Consider the following 17,399-nt stretch of genomic DNA (forward strand, 5'->3'; position numbering starts at 1 on the left):
ATTTATTCATTCTATTTTTTCGAGCATCTTCGGTGGGTTGCCACTGTTACTTGCCTTAGCTGCTGGAGTTCTGCTGTTCATTTGCCTACTGTGAAATGGCTGCTCCTCCTGTGGCCCTACACAGCTCAGATCGGCTGCAGATGCTTCGTAACCATATGCTTGAATGTTACAGTACTCTGCCGCTGGCCGCACTCAGCGTAGCTTATGGATTATCCTTTCGCATACTACACTTGCGTGCAACCAGTCTTCACCTGCTTGGAATGTTCATTTGAATGGGCATTGGATCTTTGCCTCTCCAATACGGTATCTACTGCACCGGATTTTGATTTGCCAATGAGTCCCTTAGTGTCCCATGAGCAGGAATGTTCAGGTGTTGGGATTATGGCCTGCACGGCTGTGCTTGGAGTATTGGGATATCTGTGCAGCTGCACAGGACTTCCTCCAACGGAGTCACATCGAGTATCACGCAAGTTGTCCTGTAATGGTGCTGGAGGCACCCATAATTGAAGAACATATATGTTCGTTCTGTTTACTTAATTGGATGGCGTCTCTTTTTTCTGACGATAACAATGACTTCCTCTTGGAAGCTGTTGCAACTTACTGCTCATACACTCTGATGGATCAACTTGGCTGGTGCCCTTTCTCTGCCGGATATATTTTTGTTTTGTTTTGTGTGTATTACCTTTTTACAAGATAATTTTTTTTCAGGCTTTTGTGCTAAATTTCAAATTAACTCTCTTTACCTAAATTTAAGGTCACATCGATGTAGATGCTCTTGATTCTTGCTCACACTTCTTGCATTCTGTGTTCTCCATAAACCACTGTCCGATGGCCTGACCAGGGGAGGGTGTAGTGAGGACATGGGATTAACTGCAGGCATTGCTTAAGTTAGTATAAGTTAGTAGATGCTTGCCCACCATTTTGCCGCTTTTGCGCACGTTACTACATGGCTCTGTTTTCGTAAATACTCTGCTTGCGCTTTTTCACATGAGAACTGGCTACCTTTCAAACATCTAGCTGTACACTGTGCTCCTCGTCTGCACAGCGTGTTCAAGGTCGAAAAACAATGTATGCTGTTGATTCACTTGGGTCAGTCCTGTGCCCGCAGACATAACATAGAACACAGCTGCGCTACTGAAACTCGGGTGCTTTTCATATGGCATTGTATGCGTGTGGAGGCACTTGGAGAAAATCATTCCAACGAAGAAGAGCTGTGTTAGTCCAGAGATGTAAATCCTTGCATCTAAACTTGGATGTATGGGGTCCCCCTGACAATGCCTAGAGGTCTTCTATAATTATAATAAACTAGCTCTTAGCACGGGGAGGTTGGCAAGGCGCTGTAGTCCTGTTTCCATTATAATATGGCTTCCCCGTTCGTACTTTATGCAATTGTAACAATGCTGATTATATTGTTCTTATGCATTTTGCTGCTAGTATTGGCTTGTGTACTGAGAGCACGTTAGTTCAAATAAACATTTTAAACTATACAGTATCTCTGTTTCCTCACGTTGTCGACAAGTATGAGTGTTTGAACGAAAAAGTGTTCTTGTTCCCGCGATTCCTGAGAGGGTCGAAGTGACATGTTCTAGGATGTCTAATCATTGGTAGCTTCGCTGTAGTACGGAGAACGAATGAGACACTGTAGCTAGTCGGATTGGGGTTCTGGGCACAGAGGTGGGTTTTTTGGTACACCACTACACACCGAGGTCCTGGTTTCCTGCGCATAGTTCTGTGTATGTGCAGAATCCCTGCAACACTTGCACATGAATAATTCTACCACCTTTACCTTCTGCACTCTATATTCTTTTGTGTTCTCAACAATTTGCTAATTCAGAGTCTTAGATCGAGTCCTGGGAGTTGTTAGAAACAAGACTTTCACTTTGCTGATGATTCAGCAGAGAGCTAATATCAAATACCAATGTTTAAACCCAACGTTGTCAGGTCAGCTGTGAAGAAACTGACACTTGAATACAGGCAACTCTACAAGCATCAAGACAACTGATAGGAAATGTGGATCCACAATCACATGTGCAGCTATGCCTTGAAGTACTCCAGACTAGTAATGACATCCCAAAGAAACAACTCTGTGCTTATACCCAGTGCTGACATACAGAAGGAACTGGGGACAGACAGGGCCCTACTACACAAAGGAAGAAATAAAACACCTGTACATGCATAATACGGGTCCATTGACTTACCAAACTCCAGGCCCTCCGATTGGGTTAGCTAAGATCCAGACATGAGAAGTCGGAATAAAGGATAGCAATAAGACCTAGACAGCATGCTCAGTAAGCCATGCCTTTGTCTCAAAATTGTGATTGTAACCAGCACTTACTCTGACCACTTTAAACAGTCAGCTTATATTAGAAAATGGGATTCTTAGAGAATACTAGTATTCTATCACAATGATAGGCATAATGGTTCAGTTATTGTATATAATCTTGGTAGTGTAAAGCAGATCTAGTTTTCCCATCAAGAGTCTGTGGGTTACTTTCTCTGCACTCCTAAATTGAAATAGATCATGGAATACAGAGCACAGACACCTTACCAATTCAACAACCAAAAGAGAAAGGTGAGTGCACTTACTTTATAAAAGGAGCATCAACTTTGACAAGAAAGATGGTTCCAGGCTCCCTGCGATGGAAGGTCTTAGCCACTAAAATACAAATTTTGCCTTGGTCTTGCCAAGGAATTCCAAGACCTTCAAAACTGACGATTATGCTGTCATAATGCTAGTAGATATCGGCCCAGCCTGGGACATCAAATATAATGAAGGTCTAAAATTGAGCAAAAACAAATACAGCATCCACCAACAATATTACTGGTGTGCATAATATATGATGCAATTCATCATTATAGTTATGTGTTTGAAAATGCAATTAACAGCCGAAAGTGTCAAAGTCTTGGTTGAAACATATTTCAATATGCATACCTTAGTGAAGCATCAAAACGTTATCACAAACGCTAAGTTGTAGCTTCTGCAATAGTACATGCTGCCTGTGCTTGAAAAGAGTGGTAGAAAAGTTGCACAATCATGAGAGGGGTGTTTGAAAAGTAATTAACTAATTAACATTTAGATTCTTTTATCAAGTTTGTTGGTCCTTTTATGTTTATTGTAGCTGTAAGGGCTTTATCATAGCACTATTACCATTCATTCGGCTTAGTAATGCTTGTGCACAGTCTAGACTGATAATGCTTTGACATCTTGCAGTGAGCTTCCCACATCCAAAACAGTAGCAGTGACAGTTTGTGAAATTTGAAACTGGTGGGACAGAAATTTCTTTTGCGAATTACATCAAGGGAGTGCACCCAGCACTTCCAAGGAAGTGTTCACTGTGGAATGGAATTCTGAAAAACGCAATTTAAAATGATCTACTTTACACTACAATATTCCAAGGATATTATGTCATTTAACATGTCATGAGTAATGTAATCTGTGAGATCCTAAGAATTGCTTGGTGACGCTATAAGTTCTAGTTAGGTCAGTAAGCTGTCACCTCTGAATTTCAGAGCTTTTGTTTTTAGTTTTCAAGCTTTCACTTTTACCTTATTTCAGTACCTAACTATAATGTCACTTTAACCGTAGTTTTTTTCAGTGAATTTCTATGGTTCTTTTAACCTAAGCTAAGATTTTATTAGCATAGCTAGCTATAAAAATATATGAACACATACACGCATATGTACACACACCAAAAGGTTACTATTTTAAAATTAGGGAGAGGTTACGTGGCTGAGAAGATGGTCAGGCTGAGTAAACCGATATGGAAAGGGGATGCTGTACTTAGGCACACATCTCTTTATTTTAGCCCCTTTAAAAAGTACATTATCCCTCAAATTACTAAAAATCCACACCTCCCTTCACATTGTAACCCTCTGTGGCCCAATCACATGGGCCCTCTTCAGACACCCTCTAATCAAGTGAAAAATCTAGGTGTTTTCTTCGACACTAAGCTGTCATTTGAAACTCAGATCAATCACACCAAATTGGCATGCTTTTTTATCCTTAAAATAATGAAAAAACTACTTCCGTTTATTCCTTTGGATTTAAGGAAAACAGTGGTCACAGCATTAATTTCATCCAGGCTCGACTACTGTAACGCCTTGTTTACCAGTGCGAGCAAGTGCAGCATCCACAACCTTCATGTGACTCAAAATGCTGTGGTGAGTGTCCGGTTTGGGCTTTCTCGCTATGATTCGGTCTCCAGGGCTCTCACGGAGCTACATTGGCTGCCCATCTGCAAACGCATTCAATTCAAAGCTTTATGCATTGCTTTTAAATCTAGACATGACCTTGGTCCGTGGCAACTGTCACAATTTTTTCAATCTTACATTCCAGCCAGACCACTTAGATCATCAGGCAGTGGTAATTTGATCATCCCCAATGCATATAAACTAAAATGGGGAGGAAAAAGCTTTGTCTATACCACCACTAAGCTCTGGAATTCCCTTCCTGTATCTCTAAAATAGAACCCAATTTGCTTAAATTTAGGAAGGGATTGAAAACTTGGCTATTTTAGGGTGCCTCCACTGTAGCCAACTGTAAGCTGATTAAGTGCCCAGACACCTCTGGGTATAAGTAGCGCTATACAAATTCCTCATTTCATTTCATATAGGGCCTGCGGAATTAACTTACCCTATATAGCTTTGCTTAATGGCTTAAAGGTATGACTACCAAACTTATGGTCAAACCTTTTCACCCCCTTCACTACTGCAGATAAGGCAAGCCTCCGAGAAGCCATTTCTCATCCCATCTCCGATCATCTGAAAAGGTTAGCCCAAATACTTATACTCTCTAACCTGCTCTAATCATATGTCACCTAGGAACCTCTCAAATTTCCTTTCCTCCTAGCAAACCCTATTTTTAAACAAACGGAAGTACCTTTTTCCTTGCCTCAATAAAGAACACACAATCCATCATTAAGAGGCTCACTGAATATTTCCTACCTCTCTTATAGGAGCACTGGCTATTGTTCTTAATAACCTCTGTCTGTTAATCCCTTAATACGCCACCCAGGGTCGATTCCGACACTCAAGCGCAAGATTTAATTCTGCAAGCGCTTGTCTGGATTATTATATAGGTATGGTAACAAATCTCCTCTAAGGTTAAGGGATAGCTGAGCATTTAGTTTTAGGGTAATGCCAATCCTCTGTCTAACTAGTTTCTATGTCACTTTGCCTTACTGTACTTTTTATCTGATTGATTGGAACCACTTCCTCTCCTTCAGTGCACTACTCTGAGACATTCAAACGCGTTAGCATTACTGTCACCGGGTTCCGTTTGCCAGTCAAGATTGTCATTACCTCCAGTAAAATTTGCTCTGACAATTTATCGCCTATGCCCTCACCTATAATACGGTTCTCAACTCCCTCCTTACAGTTTGGATCATAGCATTTTTAGGGAATTACCTTCCTGCCCCTCCCTTACAACCTGCCTGTCCAAAGCAACTTACCCTGTATAACCTTGCTTAATGGCTTAAAGGTATGACTACCAAACTTACTGTCAAACCTTTTCACCCCATTCACTACTGAAGATAACTCAAGCCTCCGAGAAGCCATTTGTTTATCCCACATCAGATCATCTGAAAAGGTTATCCCAAATACTTATACACTCTAACCTTCTCTAATCTTATGTTACCAAGGAACCACTTACATTTCCTTTTCCTCCCAGCAAAAAACATTGTTTTCAGGCAGGAAACATTTAGGGCATCTAATTTCCGTTGCAGCCCTATAGGTGTAAGATCCTTCACCCCCAGATCAGTTGCTTACATAAGGCAACTAATGTGTCTACCTCCAACCTTTGTTCAATGGCTATGTGTAGCATGCAGCATCTGGGGAAGGTCTGCAATTAACCAACTGAAGAGCAGGGGTGCTAAAACGCACCCCTGCCGTAAGCCGTTCTCAACCGGAATTTTCCTAGTCAGGCTTCCAGTCCATCAAGATCAATCTGAACCCATTTACCATTATGGAGCTTCATCACCAAGCCCAATAGTGCTCCAGATATCTTCCACTGCTGTAATTTATGCCAGAGCGTATCTCTAACCACCTTGTCAAAAGCTACCCGGAAGTCAACGAAGCAGCAGTAAAGTCTACCTACCGACTCCATTGACTTCCTTGCGACTCCCCACAGTCTGAAACAGTGATCCATTGTAGAATGTTTCGGCCTAAAGCCTCCTTGCTACATTGGGCTGTAGCTGGTCAGTGTTACGCATTGAAAAAAGCTGCTCAGGATGGATCCCCATTTTCCTGGATCTTTTTTAATATCACCGATGGAAGACCATCTGGGCCTCAAACTCTAGAGGCTTTCATATTACAAATTATCTCTGACAATATTACAGCTGTCTGTGCATGAGCTATCACTTTGATATCCACTTCCGAGCTGGCCTGCGCCATTACCTATTCTCCGGGCTTCCACCCCTAAATAAAGAGGAGATAAAAATGAACCATCTTCACTTATTTGAGCCTCTAAAGAGAATGGTGATAAGAAGGTTACAGAGTGCGCTAGTCACCAGAACCATTTACTATCCTTGTCACCATTGTCACTAACATAGCCTACCAGTTTAACCTACAGAACTCTTTCTATTTGTGAGCACATAAGTTCTGATTCATTGCTGTTCTTTGACTGTCATCACTTGGATTTAATTTTGAGTGGCGGTGACTACAGTTAGCCGCCCTTCTACCCTCTCGACATTTATAATTGAACCAAGATTTCCCCTTACCCCTTAGACTATTACCTAGGTGTGGTGGACCCCCTTTTGCTAGCTTAAACTGAGCTAGTAATATTTTCGTTCGCCTACAATACTAATCCAGTGCATCTTGGTCTACGTCTAGGGAGAGGAGTCTAATATCGACTAAAGAAAGGGCTTGCAGTGCATCTTCTGTAATCTGGACTCTAGTTCTCTTGCAGTGAACCACCCCCAAAAGGGTGGTGGCACATGAACATGGTGAAAGCACCTCTTTAAACTCCAGACTAAGTGCAAGATGACCACTGGCCCCATATCTAAGACTCTAAAATGTTCTACCTGATGGAACTGGTAAACTTGGACCATCACATAGTCGATAGGTAGTTTACTATTACCATACTTAAATGTTGGTATATCATCTTGGCACCTACCATTTACGTTGATCAAATTCAATTCAACTAAACAAGTCAAATCCTTTGCATGTTTTTCCCTGGGGCTTTCAGAGAAAATACATTACAGGTGATTCAACTCTAAACACATTTCTTTCATAAACTCATCAACATTTTTAAAAGCTGATTTTTCATTGAAATCCACCCCCTATCACTAACAAGGCATCAGGAAAACCCCAAAACATTTTGTTTTACATCATTGACCAAATTCAGCAGCTCACACTCAAGGAGAGGGCGAGTTGGTGGTACATACACATTTAAATGTATCATTTGGTTTGACCCCTCCGTGTTGACATACAGGTCGATTAAACAAGCAAGAACCCATATGCAAGTGGTTCAGAGCTTTGTTACCTTTTTTCCACTGCAAACTAAAACCAATGTGAGTAATCCACCCACTGCTCTTCCTCTTGACAAGGACCTAGCATTTTGAGCTATGACAACAAACACCTCTACTGAAAGGCATTCCAACAGCCAGGTTTCCTGGAGGAACAAAATGGAATAATTCATAAACATTTCTCTATGATTTTCCATATCTATAAATGTTTTAAATCCATGAATGTTCCATATCAGGACCCGAACCAGCTGAGGGTATTTTGTCTCCCACAAATCAATCTCATCTACCCCTCCACTGATCCATGGAGGAAGGTAAGTGTCCTAAACATTTTTGAAAGAACAACTCTCTATCCTTAGTGGAACCTGCTCCCAAGTATTATAGTCCCCTTCCTTCTGCCACTCATCAAGATACCAATGGTGGAACCTGTTCTGATTCCTCGAACCCTGGGCTCTATCATTAGTGAAGGTTATAGTACTATCCTTCCTTGTGAACCATCATGTTCCCACCAACTCCTCCCAACATAGATCTCTTTTTCCAGTCAGGAGGCCCGGCAAGATAAACCTGGTTTTGTTTTAGCCCACCATGTTCACATAGAAATGGGACAAAATACATTTCCTCATTTTCTTCAGAAAAAGATACCGTTTGACACCAGGGCTAAACCTGCTGCTTCCCCGAAATCCTTAGTTTCATTTAAGGTAAACAAATCTCTGGTTATCTCTTCCCCGGCGACCTCCCTAAAGTGATCCAGTGCTAAATCCTTTGTGGAGATATTGCTCAATTTTGTAATGTTAGGAAATACCTTTTACAATTCTAACCTGTTGATTGGTTGGTTAGCTGCTTGCCTTCTATTCATTCTAGATTGTACCTTTAGGAATAACACTGGGGGTCTCATCTGCTTACGATCTTTTCCAACCTGAGCTACGGCAACACTATTAGGACTTACTGAAGATTTTCTTGTAGCAGACCCTATACCCTGACCTGTCGAGTGAGGATAGGATCTCCCAATAGGGTCTTCAGTGATTTTAACATTCCTAATGAACAAGTTACCTACCTTCGGTAACGATGTATCTGTAAGAGACATATATTAGTTATAGATTCCTTACCGTATAATTACCCCCATGTGTCAGACTGGATCCGGAGAAATCTTTTCTCAGCAGTACCCCTTTGTGTCGGTAAGCGGCATCGGTTGACTCTGCACCCGGCGTCTTGGTCGCCGGGATGATTTTGCGGTGTCAACTTAGTCGCCGCCACGTCGCACTGACGTCAGTTCCGACACGACTTTCCACAGCAGAAGGGCAGAGCTATGCAAGACACCAACCACTGGTGCACAAAACTAGGACCTCTATGCAGAACGGAGGGGTGATGAGGACCTAATCCACTCATATCACCACCTTCCGAGGGTATCTCAAGAGCCTTTTTTATCTGACTAGTGAATCAAGGAATAAAACTATTATTATGATATCTTTTAATATAATTGTCTGTCTGCACCTTTTTTGGATCCTTTTCTTTTCCTTTCTTTGATTTTGTTTGTATTGTCTACCCCTTCCTATTGCTCCGACTCTAGCGCTGGGTTGCGCAGAGGCATTCAGTAGCAGCCCTATGATGAAGCATGCCACAACTTGTTGTGGGTGAGGGCAGTTTTTAACAAAGTGTTTGTGCTCTCTTTACTACTACACAAAATAATTTTTGCTACTGTTTTTTGCCCTACCTCCTTTTGTGCTTTCTATCGTGTTTGAGGAGGATGAGGTAGAGCGGTGTCCTTCTCCCCCTTTTATTTGTGTGTACTGCACAAAACTAGGGCCCTGTAAGGGAGTCCCTATTCCTAGAAGTCAGTTCACAGAACAGGGAGGATGGGGGGTCGTAAGGAATCTATAACTAATATATGTCTCTTACAGATACATTGTTACCGAAGGTAAGTAACTTGTTCATCTGAAAGCGACTAATAGTTATAGATTCCTTACCTTAGAATTGATACCCCTGCATGCAATACCAACCCCGGAGGTGGGTCTGCGAGCTAAGTTCACACCAGGAAGTCCTGGAGAACAGAACAGCCGAACAGCTGTTTCTCTGGACTTGACTGTCCAGGCAGTAATGCTTAGTAAACATGTGCAGGGATGCCCACGTGGCTGCCTTGCAGATGTCAACTAGTGGAACTCCTTGTCCCAAAGCAGTAGTCATTGCCGTGATTCTGGTAGAATGAGTTGATCGTCCACCCCGGAAGTCTTTAGTGCGGTCAAGGTAGAAGACCAGTGCACATTTTGGGTCCAGACGGTGGAGTCTCTCCTCCTCTTTGGAAGGGTGCGGAGGGGGAAAGAAGATGGGCAATGTGATGGTCTGACCTATGTGGAAAGAGGTAACCACTTTGGGCAGAAAAGTGGGCCCAGTACGACGGACTACTTTGTCGGATGGACCGAAAGAAAGGGAGGTTTGGAAGATAAAGCCTGAAGCTCACTCACCCTGCAAGCAGAGGTGATGGCAAGCAAGATAGCAGTCATCATAGTAAGGAGACTAAGAGGACAATTAAGTCCTGGCTCAAAGGGAGCACATATAAGATAAGTGAGAACAAGATTCAAGTCCCACTGGGGCATTACGAAAGGAGAAGGAGGAAAGAGATGAGTAATGCCCTTCTGAAACCTGTTAAAAATAGGGGACTTGAAAAGAAAGGCTGATCAGAAAGACAAAGACAGACCAAAATGGCCAAAAGATAGCCTTTAAAAGTGCCCAGAGCAAAGCCCTGCTGGGCCAAAGAAAGAATGAAGAGGGGAACCTCTGAGGGAGAGGGAGGGGCAGAAAGGGGATCCACAGCCTTTGCTGTGCACCATGCCACAAATGTGTTCCATCTACAGGCGTATATTGTTTTAGTGGAGAGATTCCTGGCTGCCAAGATGGCATTACAGACTACGGGAGGAAGGTTGGAAGCTGTCAACTGTCGCTGCTCAATCTTCACGCAAGTAGGTGGAAGCTGGACAGGTTCAGGTGGAGGACCGTCCTCTGCTGCTGCGACAGAAGATCCTCCCAAAGAGGCAGTCTGATCGCAGGATCGATGGCCATGCTCGGGGTACCAGACTCTTCATGCCCAGTCCGGAGCCACAAGAATGACTTGGGCCCAGTCACGCTTGATCTTCTTCAGCACTCTGGGCAGAAATGGGACAGGTGGAAAGGCGTACAGGAGGCCGCAATTCCACTCGCGATAAAAAACGTCGCCGAACGAGTGCCGCCTTGGAAACTCCAACGTGCAGAACTGCTGACATTGCACATTCTCTTCGGTGGCTCTCTTCACCACCTCCGAGTGAGGACGCCATTCATGATCCATCATGCACTGGCGGCTGAGTTCGTCCGCCGTGGCGTTCAGGTAATCTGCCAGGTGTTGAACCACCAGAGATATGCCCCGATGTTCCAGCCATGTCCAAAGGCGAAGAGCCTCTTGACATAGGGTCCACGACCCCACCCCACCTTGTTTGTTGCAGTACCACATGGCGGTGTTGTCTGTGAACACCTGCACTACTATCCCGTTGGCAGAGGGGAGGAATGCCTTCAGTGCAAGACGAATCGCCCGGAGCTCTATGAGGTTGATGTGGAGCCCGTACTCCGCCGGAGACCAGAGGCCTTTGACCTATGCCTCTCCCATGTGGCTGCCCCATCCCAGGAGTGACACATCCGTCACTTCTGTGAACTCTGGTTGGGGAAGGGAGAGGGATCTGCCCTTGACCCAATCCTGGTTTGTGAGCCACCACTGCAACTGACTTGTAGTCCCCTCCGAGATCTGGATGACATCGGAAAGATTTAACTGATGCTGTGCCCACTGAAACTTCAGGTCCCACTGCAGAGCCCGCATATGCCATCTGACATGATCCACCAGCAGGATACAAGATGCCATGAGACCCAGCAGCCTTAGAGTAATTCTCACAGTAATCCAGGATAGAGGCTGAAACATCGGTATCATAGCCCCAATATTCAGGACTCGCTGCTCGGGAGGATAAGCCAGAAACTGCACTGTATCCAGAACTGCTCCAATGAAAAGGAGCTTCTGAGAGGGAGTCAGGTGCAACTTCGGCACGTTGATTGTGAACCCCAGCGAGTGCAGGAGGTCCACCGTAGTCTGAAGGTGGGAGACGACAGCCTGGGGCGAGCCCGCCTTTAACAGCCAGTCGTCGAGATAGGGGAAGACTGGTACCCCATATCTGCGCAGATGAGCTGCGACCACTTTCGTGAACACCCGAGGGGTGCTGATAAGGCCGAAGGGGAGCACGGAAACTGAAAATGCACATGGCCTACTGTGAACCATAGGTAACGCCAATGGGCAGGCAAGATGGGGACGTGAAAATAAGTGTCTTGCAAGTCCAACTCTACCATCCAGTCTCCAGGGTCGAGGGCAGACAAGACCTGAGCCAAAGTTAACATTTTGATCTTCTCCTTCCGGAGTAAGCGGTTGACGTCCCTGAGGTCTAAGATAGGACGCAGGCCTTTGTTCTTCTTGGGTCCAGGAAGTAGTGGGAGTTGCAACCAGGACCTACTACTGGCACAGGGACTCGTTCGATAGCTCCCTTTGCCAAGTGAACCGCAACTTCCTGGCGAAGAAAGGCTAAATGATCCTCTGACATGAGATGGAGTGTTGGTGGCATGGAGGGAGGGGTAGTCTCGAAGGGGAGGGAGTAGCCTCTTTGGACTATCTGCAAATACCACCTGTCTCACATGATGTTGTGCCAGTGAGGGAGGTGATGGCGGATCCTGCCGCCCGCTGGCAATTGCTGGCCCAGAAAGGTCGCACTAGGAAGGTTTGGAGGCTGCTGCAGAGGGAGCATTGGTGGACTAGCCAGCCCGCTGGCTCCCAGACCCGCGACGCTGACTCCCACGTCCCCGGCCACACATATGCTGGGTAGCTTGCGTGGCCCTTTGGCTCTGGTTGGAACATGGTGGGCACCCCTTCCGTAGCCACGAGAAGTGCAAAAGGCAGACTGCATGGGGGTAGAAGTTGCTGCAAGGCCCAAGGATCTGGCCGTACTCCTAGAGTCTTTGAAACACTTGAGCTCTTTGTCCCCCTTGTCACCAAACAGGTGACGGCCATCGAAGGGCATGTTCAAAAGGGTAGATTAGACATCCCCAGAGAAGATAGACGTTCTCAGCCAGGTATAGCGCCGCAGGGCTACCGATGTGGAAACTATTCTACCGAGCGAGTCGGCGGTATCCAGCCCACACCGGTTGGTGAACTTTGCTGCGTCTCGACCCTCAGCAACAACGCGGGTGAGCATGGCCCGGGCCTCCTACAGGCACTGCGGCAGCACTTGCGCAACCGTATCCCACACCGTGTGTGTGTGTGTAATGGCCCAAGAGACATGCGGTGTTCACGGACCACAGTCCTAAGCTGGCGGAAGAAAACATCTTCTTCTCAAGATGGTCCAGCTTATTGGATTCCCTATCTGAGGGAGCAGTAGGGAATGCGTCTTTTGAGGATAAGGCTTGGACCACCAAGCTCTGAGGGGTAGGGTGTTTAGAGAGGAAAAGTGGGTTGCCCGGAGCCGGGCGGTGGAATCGGGCAATCATCCTTTCTACAAGAGCCCCTGTACTGGGCTTGGACCAAATGCCCAGAAGGATGTCAGTGAGGGCCTCATTAAAAGGCAGCAGGGGCTCCGAAGAGGCTGCTGCTGGCTGAAGGACCTCAGTCAGGATGTGAGTTCTGACAGCTGCCCTACGTAATACCACAGCGTAGGAGGCTCCCTCCTCCGTAGCCACGGTAGGGGGAGAAAGCATACCAATGTCTTGGGAGGTGTCCAGATAACTGGCATCACCCAACTCTTCTCTCCAGTCCGGCTCCTCAAGTTGGTCTGCTAGAGGGTCAGTAGACCCCTCCCAGTCCTCCTCACCCTCCTCTGGCTGCCACTCAGGACGGTAGGGAACGCCAGGGATGAACAGCTGTACAAAAGTACCCTCTGGCGCCGTGTCCACGTCGGGGTGAGGCTGGGGTCGGCACCGGTTGGGGGCACAACTGGAGTTGGGGGGCGTCGCCACTGGAATCGGCACCGGGCAAGGTACCATGAGGTCGACCGGCACCGATCCAGATCCTAGCCTGGATCCTTGGGGACCATGCGGGCCGGAGCCGTCAGCATTGAAGGCCCAGGGCCCCCATCCGAATCCGTGGGGCCCGAAGGCGCGCCACCAGGGTCAGGCTGCCCAAAGATGCTGTGCAGCGCTTCGTAAAAGTGACGAAGCTGGGCAGCGGACGTTCCGGCTCCGGGAAAGGGAGGGAAGGGCTGAGCCGTCCCAGCGGGCTCTGTGGAAGGAGCCGGAGAACGACGATGCTCTGGGTCCCACGTCGCGTCGGCCTACGGATGGGGAGAAGGCGAAGAGCAACGATGCTTCTTCACTGCCTTCTTGTACTTCGACTTACCTGAGGATTGCGATGACTTCAATGACTAGTGGTGATGGCTCCACAACCGGTCCCGTGACCTTCCCCTCGACCGGGACCTCAAGCTGCGCAGAGCAGACTGCCGGGCCTCCAAAAGCTTTCGGGACTGCTCCCGCAAAGACTCCGGGTTCAGGGCCCGTCAGTCGGAGCAGGACTATGGGTCGTGTCACGCTCCATGCACCAAGGCACACGAGGCGCGGATCGGTGACGGACATTAACTTGTGAGAGGAGTCACAAGGCTTGAAACTGTGCTGATGGCTGGACATCCCTCATGCACCAGGAGTCAAAGACTCAAAAGACATAGACAAAAAGTCGAAAAAAGTTAGTCAAAAAGCGACTAAGGGGCAAGCTCTCTCCAGATCTGCGCTGGCTGGCGTGGAAAAAGAAAGACCTAATGTCAGCGTGCAGGGGCGGCATCTAAGTTGACACCGCGACGTTGTCCTGGCGACCACGACGCCAGGAACGGACTCGAAGTAGACCTACGCCACCTACCGACATGCAGGGGTTCTGCTCAGAAAAAATTCTTCCAGATCCAGTCTGATGCCTGGGGGGTAATTCTAAGGTAAGGAATCTAACTAAAAGTCTCTTTTAGATAGTCATAATATTCTTAGTTTTTACCCACAACAACCTAATTTTTCACTGTTTTGGGACCCTTGCTTTTCCTTCTCCCATTCCTCGCACGCATTGGTCTCTAGATATTTCTTTGCCCCTCAATAACACATTTTCTTCCGATTTTTGTGGTTTTCCCCCTATTGGGGGGACCCGTAGGGGTGGGGACTCAACAGGTTGACTAAGAGGGGCTATAGCACGTATCTTCAACAGACTCTTACGATTTCTACCACTCCTTCTTTCCTGGTATCTCTTTCTCCCCCCTAGCCACAGAGAAGCAACACTACACCTAAATAGAACCCTTTTTTCCCCAAAACACTTCCTGTTCTCAGAATTAAATAGGGACATCTTGAAACAAAAATCCCGCCACTTGAGACCTCATTTGGGGGGAGGGGGTGTACCTCATCTTAAGGGTGGACAAAGGACCGGTTCTAAAAATACCCCCTTTCACCCATCTCCTGTGGGAACCTCTTCCACTTCATCCTTTAATGATTTACTAATGGTTTCAAGCAGTTTTATAAGCCTTACATTATAAGTGTTATTCAGGACCAGAGCGTTCAACTTTCCCTGGAAAGTTACTTGGATTAGAGACAGAAAATTTAAATATTGGCAAATCTTGGGCAAAATTAGAAGCATTGCGCAGTGAGTTAATCTCATGTTTGTACTCATGATTGGCTTGTTTCTCTTCATCAGTCCCCCTCAAATGACCAACAGCGGATTCTTCAAGCTCCTCGCGCTCAGCAAAAGAAATACATTCATGCTGCAGATTGCTTACTGCTTCATTCAGAGCTGCACCCATCCCGACTCCCTTCGTAGGTATTGGAGATGATGAAGATCTATGGGGTCTAGCACCAGAAGCCCCCATTCCCCTGGGCCTGGACCCCCTCCTCTTGATTAGAGAGACCTGACAAGCCAAGGCCCCCTAAATCTTGCCCAGAACACTCAAACGAGGAACCTCAACAGTCTGCATCGATCTTCTTACTCTTTGGCAGAATAGTGCCATCACGTTCATCCAAAGGGCAAACATCTCCCACAAATATGGTTTTAACTAAAGCATCTAAGAGTGGAGACTCATAAAAGGGGAAGTTGCACCCCCTATTACCACCTTCTTTCCCTCCTGAGGTGCACAGCTCCTCAACTCTCATGGTACTATTTCCATTTTCATATTCACCATCAACATCAATTTTACTTTTACTTTTGACCAAGTTACTCTCCTCCTCCTTTTCTTTAAGGCCAGGTCTTAAGCTTGGGCTTCTAACTTTAAAATGTATTGTAACAAAATCTCTCAGGGAAGAGGGTAGACCAGCAACCGGTCTAACTGACTTCTGTGTTTAACCCAAAGCCTTGGGCTTCTTTGCTTCTGGAGGAGAAGTGCCAGCGAGAGTAACAGACATAACCGGCTCAGGCGAGAAAGTACTTGCTGACAGAACTAAAATAATTTGCAACTTCAGATTCATTGCAGGAACTAATGACCTATCAAGGTGACCTCGAACTGACCGAGGCAGAGAACCATCGGTGGGGGCTTGACTGCATTTTAGCGGCAAAGGCCAACTCTTACTCCTGCTGACCTCCAACCATAGCACCACTTATAATAGCGCTTTCAAATGGATCCCCTCCACTACTGATGAGGGAGGACTGAAGATTTGAACTAGAAGTATTCGTGTCACCAGCACCTTCATTCGTACAGTCCAACCTATGGTGGCCTCCTTTGTCGGGAGGAGAAGCAAATCCTATGACGCCGGGGGGCGAATCCCTTGTGCCTAGCAGAGTATTTCACTCAGCATCTATCCACTCTTTTGATGTGCTTTTTTCTACTACCCGCAAATTCTGACAATCAGAGCTGCTTCCACTTCCATTTAAAGCTTTTTCCCTCTGGACCTCCACACACGCCCTTCCATAGGTCTACTTATTTCCACAACTTATGCTGTGAGTTGTGATTAGTGAGGTATGCAGGCAGATACTTTGTCTAGTTCTTACTTGGAGCCCAATTGGGGCACTAATCTCGAACAATTAGCTTGTATAGAAGCAGGTACTAGCTGTCCTATAATCCAGCCAATCCTGATACAGAACAAAGGAGATACTGGGGACCCTGGGAAGCACAGGAGACACGAAAAGGAGGAGAAGAGGGTATTCAGGTGGGGCCACAGGGCACAAGCTCCACCATCTCGCTAGAATGGCTGCCTCCACACTCGGGGCTACCAGCACTGTAATCACCCAATGTACCCCCCTCCACTTTAGCATAAACAGCCACTGGCTATCCGTGGTTCTCACTAGACCCCACAAGTGTATCAATGTTTCACCACACGTCACCTCCATAGGGAAGGTGAATCACAAAGCGTAGCTAGGAGTAGCTTTAGTCGATTTGGCTGAGATTGTTTGCCGTCCTGAGAGAAAGGGCAAACTGCAGAAGAACGGGGTACCGCTGGATGTAAGCTAGCAACGAGCAACCTCCCCTACACAACAGCAGAGTTCACCATAAGAGAGCACAATCACTAGACACTCCACACGCCCCTCTCAAAATGTTTTAACGTCAGTCCAACTGCTTTGCCCAAAATATGGTGCAGCTGTGGCGTGCAGGACCTCGTAGGAGCAAGCCGCACCACGCCTACTGGAGAGGACCGCGGCCCTAAGTCCTAGCCTTCCCCTGCCTGCACGCTCACTCCAAAACGCCAGCGACTCGGGTCCAGCTCAACTCCGAGGCCCGGGATCTGCCATACCCCGCCGTACCCCTGTGCCCCAAATGCAGTCAAGAAAATCAGGGCTGGGGTCGGGAGTCAAAAAACTTGGCACACCAGCGTTCGGCAGTACTGCGATTTCAGCGTGTGATGTCAGCACATCTCCACCCCTCCTCAGCACGTCCTTCAGTCTCCAATGTCTGGCAGTAGATTTAAAATGTGTGTTAATGTGTAATAATACAAAGGCTT

The 17,399-nt window shown here is 46.5% G+C and overlaps 1 protein-coding gene across 4 annotated transcripts in view; it reads left to right on the plus strand.

Moving 5' to 3' along the window:
* Positions 1 to 17,399, plus strand: part of ZSWIM8 (zinc finger SWIM-type containing 8) — a 2,297,361-nt gene that overhangs the window by 1,782,615 nt on the left and 497,347 nt on the right. The gene's annotated exons all lie outside the window — the stretch shown is intronic.

Source organism: Triturus cristatus, chromosome 1_2 (genome assembly GCF_964204655.1).
Source record: "Triturus cristatus chromosome 1_2, aTriCri1.1, whole genome shotgun sequence".
Taxonomy (NCBI): domain Eukaryota; kingdom Metazoa; phylum Chordata; class Amphibia; order Caudata; family Salamandridae; genus Triturus; species Triturus cristatus.